This window comes from Aquarana catesbeiana, linkage group LG01, assembly GCF_042186555.1.
Source record: "Aquarana catesbeiana isolate 2022-GZ linkage group LG01, ASM4218655v1, whole genome shotgun sequence".
In the NCBI taxonomy this organism is placed as follows: Eukaryota; Metazoa; Chordata; class Amphibia; order Anura; family Ranidae; genus Aquarana; species Aquarana catesbeiana.
In genome coordinates, this window is record NC_133324.1 from 743,494,270 (window position 1) to 743,506,567 (window position 12,298).

Sequence of the window (12,298 nt, forward strand, 5' to 3'; positions counted from 1 at the left end):
TTATATGCGTTTTTTTGCAACTTGAAGGTTATGTGATTATTTAGCAATTTTATGCATTTCTTTGCACATACGTTGTCATTATATATGCATTTTATGCAATTTTGCACATGCAATGTCACTTTGTGTAGAACTTATTTAGCACTTTATTTATGGTACTAAATTTTTCACTAGAGCACGACACCATATATTGATTTTTATTTTCTCAATTGTCATTGTCATCATGATAACTTATTATTCAAGTACAACTTTTGAAACTTTGCCTTTGCTTAGTCTGGAGTTACTAAAGGGGTGCAATGCAAGTTATAGGGACATATAGGGGGTTATTTACGAAAGGCAAATCCAGTTTGCACTACAGGTGCAAACTACAAGTGCAAAGTACACTTGAAATTGCACTGAAAGTGCACTTGGAAGTGCAGTCGCTGTAAATCTGAGGGGTAGATCTGAAATGAGGGGAAACTCTGCTGATTTTATCATCCAATCACGTGCAAGCTAAAATGCTGTTTTTTATTTTCCTTGCATGTCCCCCTCAGATCTACAGCGACTGCACTTACAAGTGCACTTTCAGTGCAATTTCAAGTGCACTTTGAACTTGTAGTTTGCACTTGTAGTGCAAAGTGGATTTGCCTTTTGTAAATAACCCCCATAGTCTACAGTTGGGTCACTTAGTACATTGGAGCATGAAGACATTAGTACAAGGAGTTCATACAGTGTGAAAATACAACGGTTACCAAGGGTAACAAAGGTTTCTCTAGCACCCTGCCGTAAGCGCGTACATGTGACAGGTGCAGCAAGGGAGATGTTGTCAGCACTCCTTCGGTAGGGATCTGTCTCCATTAGCAACAGGATCAGATCTGCACCACTGGGGCCCTCATCCTATACACAGGTACAGAAGAAGAAAGAGTTAAGTGAAGTGCAGTCCGAGCTAAGTGCAGGGCAGAACCCCATACTGTTACTGAGACTGAGGTAGTGGTGATAGGCTGGACAGGTGGAGAAGGCATTGGCTCTGCATGTCCCTCCTAAATGCACAAGTAATCATGGGATATTTAACACATCGAGAGAGTTTACTAGCATTTGTTCATGTTTACTCATCTGTCTGGGTCGTGAGTGTGGCTCAAGAAAAGGTACCCCATGTATTATGCAGTGACCCTGTACAAAACGCCTAGCGTAGCCCAGAAGGACCCACCCAGTGGTAGGCCTCTCATGTGACCCTTGGCACCCAACAAAGAGAGAAACATGGAGGACGTCATGACCACCTTGTCACCTTGACCTGCCCACAAACCTTCTCTATGTTCACTTAAAAAAATGTGTGGTAATGAATTAATAATGAAGGGTATGATGTGTATCATTGTTAAAAAAGTAACACAGATGTATATTATTAACGATGCAAAAATTATTTTTGAAAACCATTGAAAAAATTATAAATATGTTTTCCATAAAATATTAAGTGTGCAGCAGATTATTTGATTGGTAATAACAATAACATTTTACAACTAAACTTTTGACATTTTTGAATTGCTTACAGAAGAAAAAAATTGTTATATTAAATTTTAATTCAAAGTGTATGTGAGTTTCTTTAGTATTGCATTTAAAATTGAAATGTCTTGATATTTTTTGTATGAGACAAAAAAAGAACATACTGGTAATCTTCAGCTTCATATTTTTGTTTTGGGCAGTCTACACTATTAGATTTACATAACCTCCTTTAGCTGAATAAGGGTGCCTTCATATTGAGCATATATTGTAAGTAACACCTCATTGGCTTAAAGCTGAACTCCAGCTTTACCTTTAGGCTGGGTTCACACCTGTGTGAATTGGATGAGGTTTTCTCTGCATCCAATTTGCATGACAGGAGATTGTGACCGTCTCTCTTTGGAGCCGGTTCACATATCTCCATTGCGGCTGCGGAGCGGCTTGCACAGGAGTGCTGCGCGTCAGTGGCTCCTCTTCCAGGACTGAATTCAGGCAAAAATTTGGCCCTGATTCGTCCCTGAAACAGAGAACAGGGACACACTGGACCACTGCTGCGAGCCACATCCGTCGAAGGTGTGAACCCAGCCTTAGTCGAGTGCAGTTGTACAGGTTCCTCTCCTTGCTCTGATTTATGCAGCAAGTCAGATAGAGCCTGTCTCATTTCCTGGCCGGGAACGTCCAACATCATCCATCCCTTTCTACTCCAGCCTGATTATCCCTGGCTCACCTCTTTAACCACTTAAGGACCGGAAGATTTTCCCCCTTAATGACTAGGCCATTTTTTGCGATACGGCACTGTGTCGCTTTAACTGACAATTGTGCGGTCGTGCAACTCTGTACTCAAACAAAATTGACGTCCATTTTTTCCACAAATAGAGCTTTCTTTTGGTGGTATTTGATCACCTCTGCAGTTTTTATTTTTTGCACTATAAACAAAAAAAGACCGACAAGTTTGAAAAAAATATATACTTTTTACTTTTTTCTTTAATAAATATCCCAAATGTAAAAAAAAAAAAAAAAAAACTATTTCTTCATCAGTTTAGGCCAATATGTATTCTTCTACATATTTTTGGTAAAAAAAACAAAAAACGCAATATTGATTGGTTTGCACGAAAGTTATAGCGTCTACAAAATAGGGAATAGCTTTACGGCATTTTTATAATTTTTTTACCAGTAATGGCGGTGATCAGCGATTTTTAGCAGGACTGCGACATTGCGGGGGACAGATTGGACACTTTTGACACTTTTTTGGGACCATTGACATTTTTACAGCAATCAGTGCTATAAAAATGCACTAATTACTGTATAAATGTCACTGGCAGGGAAGGTGTTAACACTAGGGGGCGATCAAGGGGTTAAATGTGTTCCCTGGAAGGTGTTTCTAACTGTGGGGGCAGTGTACTGACTGGAGGAGGAGAGAGATTGCTGTTCCTAATCACTAGGATCAGCAGAGCTCTCTCTCCTCCCCTGACAGAACAGGGATCTGTTTGTTTACAATAACAGATCCCCGTTCTGCCTCTCTGTGGAGCGATCGTGGATGGCCCGTGGACATTGCAGCTGCCGGCCACGCGCATTAGCTCCCACACCATGCGTGCGCGCCTGCTATAGCTGTTTAAAGGGCCAACATACAGCTTTGCGGGAACGAGCCGACCTGCCGTAGTATAATGAAGGCGGCTGGTTGGGAAGTGGTTAAATTAGTTGATTTCAGTTTTGTATCACATGTGGGCTTTACCTTGGGCAGTGTGCAGATAGACTTCTACCTAGAGATGTAATATTTCCGGAAATTTTGAAGCAACGGAAAAAAACAAACCTTTTTTCCCAGTTTTCTTTCTGGAAAAAATTGAAATTTTGGAAAAACTGAACAAAAAAAAATCAGTGTGGAGAATTTTTACAGATTGAAAGTAACTTTGTTACACTGGCAAGGTGAAATACAGTGTATATAAATGTATTATGCTTATTCAGTAAATAAACAAAACTTGCTTTTTGAAATTGAATTTTTATTACAAATAGAATAACAAGGACTGTATATACTATACATGAGAACAGGTAACAACCCCCTCTTTCCCTTATAATAATGTAAAATCTTCCTGACAATATGCATTTTCAGTTATTGACAATGCTGATCTAGAAGCATATACTGAATTTCTCTTGCAAGAGCTTGATTAATGTTCTCCTGATTTTCAGGTGTAATTTTCTCTATAAATAAAGGGATTGTGTATTTTGTGGAGGTAGTGGTTTGTAACACTTGCTTAAATGAAGATGCTGCTGGTGAAGAACCACTTTGTGATGATCCAGAAGCAGCTGAAAGAGTGTTTCTGGAATGAGAACTCCAGACTGAAAAGCAACTTGCATTTTCATTATGGTCCTCATCATTTTATTCTATAAAGTATTTTTGTAATGTCTTTATGGCACCTCTGGCATGCCAGGATGTGTTTTGTCATCCTTGCAGCATTGGAAAAGAATATTTCTTCTCACAATATTTGAAAATTACAGCTTTGCTTTTGGCAGAAATTCCACTGTAGAAATGTTTCCAAGCTCTAGATATTGGTCTCACCATTTTACTAAGAGGAGTGTAGCACGGCCCCCTTGAGGACTGCTTGGATTTAACTGCTCATCTGCATCGCCATGACCCTGTGAACATTCCAACCCACCTGACACTCTGGGTTCAGACATCCTTGCAACATCTTTGAATAATAAGACAACACTCTATATGTTTATATTCTGTTAATGTTTACTGGAGTGATTCAGATAAGATATAGTTGTACAATAAGGGTAATGGTTCAACTGAGTCTTTGGTTAACAGCACAAGCTCAGTGGAATGATTCCCCCAGTAAAACAGTTAAGACAGTTGGCAACAGCAGGATACTATATATACATATGTACAATGGAGTAACACTTGAACATAGCCTGAAAGGATTAGCAAAGTTAAACATAGATTCTGACAATACTTCTAGACAGAGAAGCCCAGGCTGGCCTGTTTAACCTTTTATCCTAATGAGAGATGAAGCTAAACCAGGATGGTATAAGGGCCCTTTAAGCAGCAATTACAGAATGTCCCTGTTTCAGATCTGATGGTCTTCACTGGCAGTTGAAGCTCATTAACTGTATCCAATAAGGTTTAGTAACAGAGTGGTAGTCAGTCGCGTATCTACGGGGGGGGGGTTGCGGTCTGCCGCCGTCCTCCCCCGTAAGTAAAGGGGTGACAGCGGGGCGGGCTCAGGCAGTGCAGCGGTGATGAATGTGACAGTGCAGGGAGGGGCGAGCTGTGACAGGATGTGGGGATGCCCGAGCCGGTTGCAGACTACCGCTACCTGGGTGACACGTAAAACTGGCCACCGTATTGAAACAGTAGCAGGAGATAGAAAACACTGTCTCTCTCTCCTGTACAGCAGGGGAGGGAGAGAGAGACAGGGGGGCAGTGCTGAATAGAAGACGGGAAATGATAAGTTAACTACCAGGTAATTATTTGCTAGGTGGTTCTAGAGACCAAACATTAGCATTGATAATATGAAAAATTAACTCCAGCAGTTCCCACCCCCTGTTCAGTGCTGGTGTGTCTCCCTCTCTGCATGAGTAAGATAGGAAGGGGCAGAGCTGGGAGGGGTGGGTGACTGTGTAACATGCAGGGGGTCCAAAGCTGGGGCGGTTGTGTAATGTGCAGGGAGTCCAAAGCTGGGGGGGTTGTGTAATGTGCAGGGGTTCTAAAGCTGGGGGGTGGCTGTGTAACCTGTAGGGTGTCCAAAGCTGGGGGGGTGGCTGTTTAACATGTAGGGGGTCCAAAGCTGGAGGGGTTGTGTAATGTGCAGGGGGTCCAAAGCTGGGGGGGGTGGCTGTGTAACATGTAGGAGTCCAAAGCTGTGGGGGGGTGGCTGTGTAACATGCAGGGGGTCCAAAGCTGGGGGGTGTGTAATGTGCAGGGGGTCCAAAGCTGGGGGGGTGGCTGTGTAACATGTAGGGGTCCAAAGCTGGGGGGGTGGCTGTGTAACATGCAGGGGGTCCAAAGCTGGGGGAATTGTGTAATGTGCAGGGGTTCAAAGCTGGGGAGTGGCTGTGTAACATGCAGGGGGTCCAAATCTGGGGGGGTTGTGTAATATACAGGGGTCCAGAGCTGTGGGGTGGGGGGCGGGCTGTGTAATGTAAGGGGGTCCAGAGATGCAGGGGGTTGTGTAATGTAAAAGGGTCCAGAGGTGCAGGGGGTTGTGTAATGTAAAGGGGTCCAGAGGTGCAGGGGGTTGTGTGATGTAAAGGGGTCCAGAGGAGCAGGGGGTAATGTAATATAAAAAGGGGTCCAGAGGTGCAGAGTGCTGTGTAATGTAAAGGGGTCCAGAGGTGCGGGGTGCGGGGTGCTGCGTAATGTAAAGGGGTCCAGAGGTGCAGGGTGCTGTGTAATGTAAAGGGGTCCAGAGGTGCAGGGTGCTGTGTAATGTAAAGGGGTCCAGAGGTGCAGGGTACTGTGTAATGTAAAGGGGTCCAGAGGTGCAGGATGATGTGTAATGTAAAGGGGTCCAGAGGTCCAGGGCGCTGTGTAATGTAAAGGGGTCCAGCGGTGCAGGGGGTTGTGTAATGTAAAGGGGTCAAGAAGTGCAGGGGTTTGTGTAATATAAAGGGGTCCAGCGGTGCAGGGGGTTGTGTAATGTAAAGGGGTCAAGAAGTGCAGGGGTTTGTGTAATATAAAGGGGTTCAGAGGTGCAAGGGGTTATGTAATGTAAAGGGGTCCAGAGCTGCAGGGGGACTGTGTAATTTAAAGGGGTCCAGTTGAGGAGAGGGGGTACAAAGTAGTGACAAAGAGATATTGGGGGATGCAGAGGTATGCAGGGGCACAGTGGGGTGTATTTACATTTTAAAGTCGGGGGGGAGCCAGATATAGGATCCGCCCTGGGTGCCAAATGCTCTAGGTACGCCCCTGGTGGTAGTATCTCTTGCACTTACTGCAGCTAAGGATGCCTATATAAGTGTTCGAATAGAAGTGCAGTGAAGTGTTCCCAAAGTAAAGCTGTCTGTGCACAGTGTCCCAGTAAACAACCAAGGAAAGACTTGCAAAGGTGGGCAATTGCCCTCTCACCAACGACCAGGCCGATCAAGCGCCTTCCAGATTGCAACTCCCGAATAGACCTCTTAGCTGAGGACCCGTCTGTGATGATCACCCAAATGCGTAATACGAAGCGTGAGTTGCTGTATGGTCAGGTTGGTGCTGGTCAGATGTCCGATGAACAGCAAGCAGTGCTGGACCCATTCTCAGTTGGGCAGGAATGTTGTACTCCATGTGGTAGGCCACACTCTTGCTCTCCCTGCACGAGGCCCGAAAGCAAGAGACCCTGGGGCGGGTTTCTGGTTTCTTTTTTAGCCCTTCCCAGCAGTCTCCCTGATGAAAGCAAAGATCCCTGGGATGTGTGGTCCAGGTGTATAGCCATACAGGGGAATACAGGACAAAAGCCATGCAGGACATGCAGGACAAAAATTAATACATCAAGAATTAACACATCATATATAGTATTCTTTATACATATATGACTACAACTGTACACACGGCAAGTATCACCCAATAGAAATTGGCTTTTACCTCATTGTCTAAGTATGGGAGCCTATAGAAATAAAAATGAAGATAGGGAATGGTACTGCACAATGCCCTGCATCCGCACAGCCAAAACCGCCCAAAAGTTGCTGGGTCTCCCGTAGGGAGAGGTAAGACGCGTTATGGTAAGGAGCAGTTCCACAGATAATCTGCCAATATAAACATACAATGGTCAATTGAAGTTACGCTGGATAAGAATGAGATATGAAGGCAAGGCAGACTTATGAATATATGCTCAACGCAACTTCTCATCTAACGTAATGTATCCTGAGAGCCAGCATAAGCCAGCATAAGAGGCCTCCATCCCCCCTGCTGATGGCAACATTCTGGAACGTAGGTCCACCTTTTCCTTTTTTCCTATCCCCTTCTAATCCCCTTCCCCTTTTTTTTGTTTGTTTTTGTTTTTTGTTTTTTTGTTTTTTGAGGTATTTTTAAAAGAAAAGGTTAAGAATGTTGTCTGGGCATAGAGGAGAAGTTGGACCAAGGACAAGATAGAACATGGACTACTTCAAATATAATTAATTTTTGATAAATTTAAGATATGAGTAAGGTTGTATATTGGATTGTGAAGAGACCTGCTGGGAGTTTATATGTTTGATGTAATGGATTAATGAATTGTTTATTTCCCTGTATGTAAGACAACTTAAATAAATAGAATTATTGAGATATGAATTAGGGAGAACCTCTAAAAAAGGGAAAAAAAGAAAAAAGAAAAGAAAAAAAAAAACTTGTATTGAAGCAATGCAGCAACAGTTCACAACAATCCCAGTGGGAAAACTGCCCAGTCGGGTGCACTTCCAGTTACATCAACATGAACAGAGCAGGTTCCAGCTGAAATGACAGATTCTGTAGAGAGGAGCAGAAAGCAGCCTGGCTGTTTCGTGCCCAGTCGGAAAGATGTCCAGAAGAAATGCGACCCTACGCTTTCCCTCCTCGTCAGGGACCTTTCCTTACCGTGAGTGCTGTCCCTAACAGACGGGGTACCTTTCTTCTTCTGCATTTAAAAAATGAAAATTAACCACCTGACCTCCCCGCTATAGCTGAATGATGGCCACAGCGCAGACCTGAATTATGACGGCCTCCCCTATGCACGCTCCCTGCAGGGCGTGCGCGGAGCGTGCTGTGATCACCGATTCACTGAGACTCGGGTGATCACCGATCCGAGTAAGGGGCCGGCCCCAGACCCTTACCATGTGATCAGCTGTCAGCCAATGACTGCTAATCACATGATGTAAACAAAAGCTCGGTAATCCTTTTCTTTTTCAGCCTGAGGAGAAAAAAAATAAGCCGATCACCGGCTCATCTGCAAGGGACAACGGTCCCGAAGAGGAAGAGGCAATTATGCCTCATCTGTGCCACCTGCCATTGCCACCTGACAGTTCCCACAGTGCCCACCAGTGCCACCTATCAATGCCCACAAGTGCCACCTATCAATGCCCACAAGTGCCACCTATCAATGCCCACCAGTGGTGCCAATCAGTGCCATCTAGCAGTGCAGCCTATCAGTGTAACTGATCAATGCCCATTATTGCCAACCATCAGTTCTCATCACTGCCACCCATGCCCATCAGTGCCGCCTCATCAGCGTACATCAATGAAGGAGAAAAATTACCTGTTTTAAAATTTTATAACAAAATATAAAAAAAAAACATTTAAATTTGGTCTTTTTACATTTTTTTAACAAAAATAAAAACCACAGAGGTGATCAAATACTATCAAAAGAAAGCTCTATTTGTGGGAAAAATTATACAAATTTTTTTGAGTACAGTGTTGTATGACCTCGCAATAGTCATTCAAAGTGTGTCAGCGCTGAAAGCTGAAAATTGGTCTGGACAGGAGGGGGGGTTTAAGTGCCCAGTAAGCAAGTGGTTAATGTAGCCACCACATCTATGGAATGGTAAGCTACAATATATTCATTTTTGTTTATGGTTTATATACTTTCCTTTGCAATATGCACAGATACATCTACCTAACATTATAGATATTGTGGCCAAGTTTGACAGATGAGGTTTGACTGTGAGAAAGAGCAGCCAAGCTATAGCATATAAACAAGACATTCATGGAGCATGTTTACCACATAATCAAGTCTCCTCATTTGCAATTTGCGTGCTAGACTAATATGTTTTAGGATTTTGATAGTATTGTAGAAGGAAAAGCAACAACTTTAAAGGAGAAGTAGGGCAAAATCTCTTTTGGCCCTACTTCTGTGGTTCTGCACTCCTAAGACCCGTGTTGGCTATGTCACTTAGCCAGTCCAGACTCTGGGACTCTGGAGGGATCCTGACTTTAATGTCAGGATCCACCCAGATGTTTGAGGGGCGGCTGGCTCAGCCTCTCAGGGCGCCACTGAGAGATTGAGCCAGCTGCTTCTGCCCCAATTCCAATGAGTGCTGGAGTGGTAGAGCACAAAGCCTGTGACTAATAGTCGCTGTCTCTCTGCTCTCTGAAGACCGAAGAACTAAAGGATCAGCGGTCTTTGATCACTCATTTCTCAGTCTTATAGGTGGCAGGGGGCAGTTGCAGCATCGGACCGATAATGCATTCACCTATGTGAGTATGTATGCTTATTTTTTTCAAAACCAGCACTTCTTTTTTAAAGGGTTAGTTCACCTGTTCACAAAACACAAAAAGGTGAACAAACCCACAACACTCTCTCTACAACCCCAGTACCCACTTCTTTTTACTACAGGCAAGCCTATAATTAGGCCTACCTGTAGCTACACTGGATATCTCCTAAACCTGCACGGTTTAGGAGATATCCCTGTATTTGCATGCGCCGACCTCATCGGCACATGCGCACTTAAGCGAACTGAAGCAAAGGCACGTATGTGCCGTCGCTTCAGTTAGACTGTGCCGTTACCGACAGCATGCGCGGGAGTGACGTCATTGCGGCTCCGGCCAATCACAGCGCCGGAGCCGAGATACCCAGAAGTAACCCCCGGGAGCGATGTCGGCCACCGGAGTGGTTGAACGAGGACCGCTGCGGGGGCTTCGATCTCAGGTAAGTAATTCATAATGAGCTAGTATGCTATGCATACTAGCTCATTATGCCTTTGTCTTCCAGGTTTTTTTTTGGATTTTTTTTTTTTAGGGTTTACAACCACTTTAAAAGCCACGCCTTCTGCACCCTACATTCTTCCGGGATGCAATATGTGACCGGTCTAAACTATGTGGCATGTTCACCAATGCCAGGAGCATGGCGGACAAGATGGGTGAACTAGAGATACTGTTGTACGAGGAGGATTTGGATTTTGTGGGAATTTCAGAGACCTGGTTCAACAGCTCTCATGATTGGCTGGCAAACATTCAAGGGTATACCCTTTATCGCAAGGATAGAGAGGGTAAAAAAGGGGGAGGGGTATGCCTATATATCAAGAATAATGTACAAGTGAATGTGAGAGATGACATCACTGAGGGAGCTAGGGAGGAGGTGGAATCCTTATGGATAGAGCTCCAAAGGGATGAAGCTAAGGGGAAAATAATACTGGGAGTATGCTATAGGCCCCCTAACCTGAGGGAGGAAGTGGAGACAGATCTCCTATCACAATTTGGATTAGCAGCAAGGATGGGAAGTGTTAACATAATGGGGGATTTTAATTATCCAGACATAGACTGGGCGGAGGGTACCGCACATTCATTTAAGGCTCGCCAGTTCCTTAATGTCTTGTAGGACAATTTTATGGGTCAGATGGTAGATGCACCAACTAGAAATAAAACATTACTGGATCTACTGATTACCAACAATACAGACCTGATCATGGATGTGGAAATACGGGCAATTTAGGTAACAGCGATCACAGGTCAATTAGTTTCAGTATAAATCACACAAATAGGAAACATAAAGGGAATACAAAGACACTGAATTTCAAAAGAGCCAACTTCCCTAAACTACAAACCTTGCTAAAAGGCATAAATTGGGATAAAATATTAGGAACAAAGAACACAGAGGAGAGATGGGTTTGCTTTAAGAGCATATTAAATAAGGGCATTAGCCAATGTATCCCATTGGGTAATAAATTTAAAAGAGCGAACAAAAGTCCTGGATGGCTTAACTCCAATGGAAAAATGCATATAAAAGCAAAGGAGAAGGCCTTCAAAAAATACAAGGTTGAGGGATCATCCTCAGCATTCAGACTTTATAAAGAATGCAACAAGAAATGTAAGGGTGCAATTAGGACAGCTAAGATAGAACATGAAAGACACATAGCGGAGGAGAGCAAAAAAAATCCCAAGAAATTCTTTAAGTATGTAAACAGTAAAAAAGGGAGGACAGACCATATTGGCCCCCTAAAGAATGAGGAAGGACATCTGGTTACAAAGGATGGGGAGATGGCGAAGGTATTGAATTTATTCTTCTCAGTCTTCATGAGTGAATCGGGGGGGCTTCAGTAACCAAAACTGCAGTGTTTATCCTCATGACACAACACAGGAAGCACCTCCATGGTTAACAGAGGACAGAATTAAAATTAGACTTGAGAAACTTAACATTAATAAATCACCGGGACCAGATGGCTTGCATCCAAGGGTACTTAGGGGACTCAGTCAAGTGATTGCCAGACCGTTGTTCCTAATTTTTACAGATAGTCTACTGACTGGAATGGTACCAGCTGATTGGAGAAAAGCCAATGTAGCACCAATATTTAAAAAAGGCCCAAAATACATCCCTGGGAATTACAGCCTAACATCAATAGTATGTAAACTCTTGGAGGGGATGATAAGGGACTATATTCAAGATTTTAGTAATAAGAACGGTATCATTAGCAGTAATCAGCATGGATTCATGAAGAATCGTTCTTGCCAAACCAATCTATTAACCTTCTATGAGGAGGTGAGTTGCCATCTAGATAAAGGAAGGCCCGTAGACGTGGTGTATCTGGATTTTGCAAAAGCATTTGACACAGTTCCCCATAAACATTTACTGTACAAAATAAGGTCCGTTGGCATGGACCATAGGGTGAGTACATGGATTGAAAACTGGCTACAAGGGCGAGTTCAGAGGGTGGTGATAAATGGGGAGTACTCGGAATGGTCAGGGGTGGGTAGTGGGGTTCCCCAGGGTTCTGTGCTGGGACCAATCCTGTTTAATTTGTTCATAAACGACCTGGAGGAGGGGATAAACAGTTCAATCTCTGTATTTGCAGACGATACTAAGCTAAGCAGGATGTGGAAACCTTGCAAGAAGATCTGAACAAATTAATGGGGTGGGCAACTACATGGCAAATGAGGTTCAATGTAGAAAAATGTAAAATAATGCAT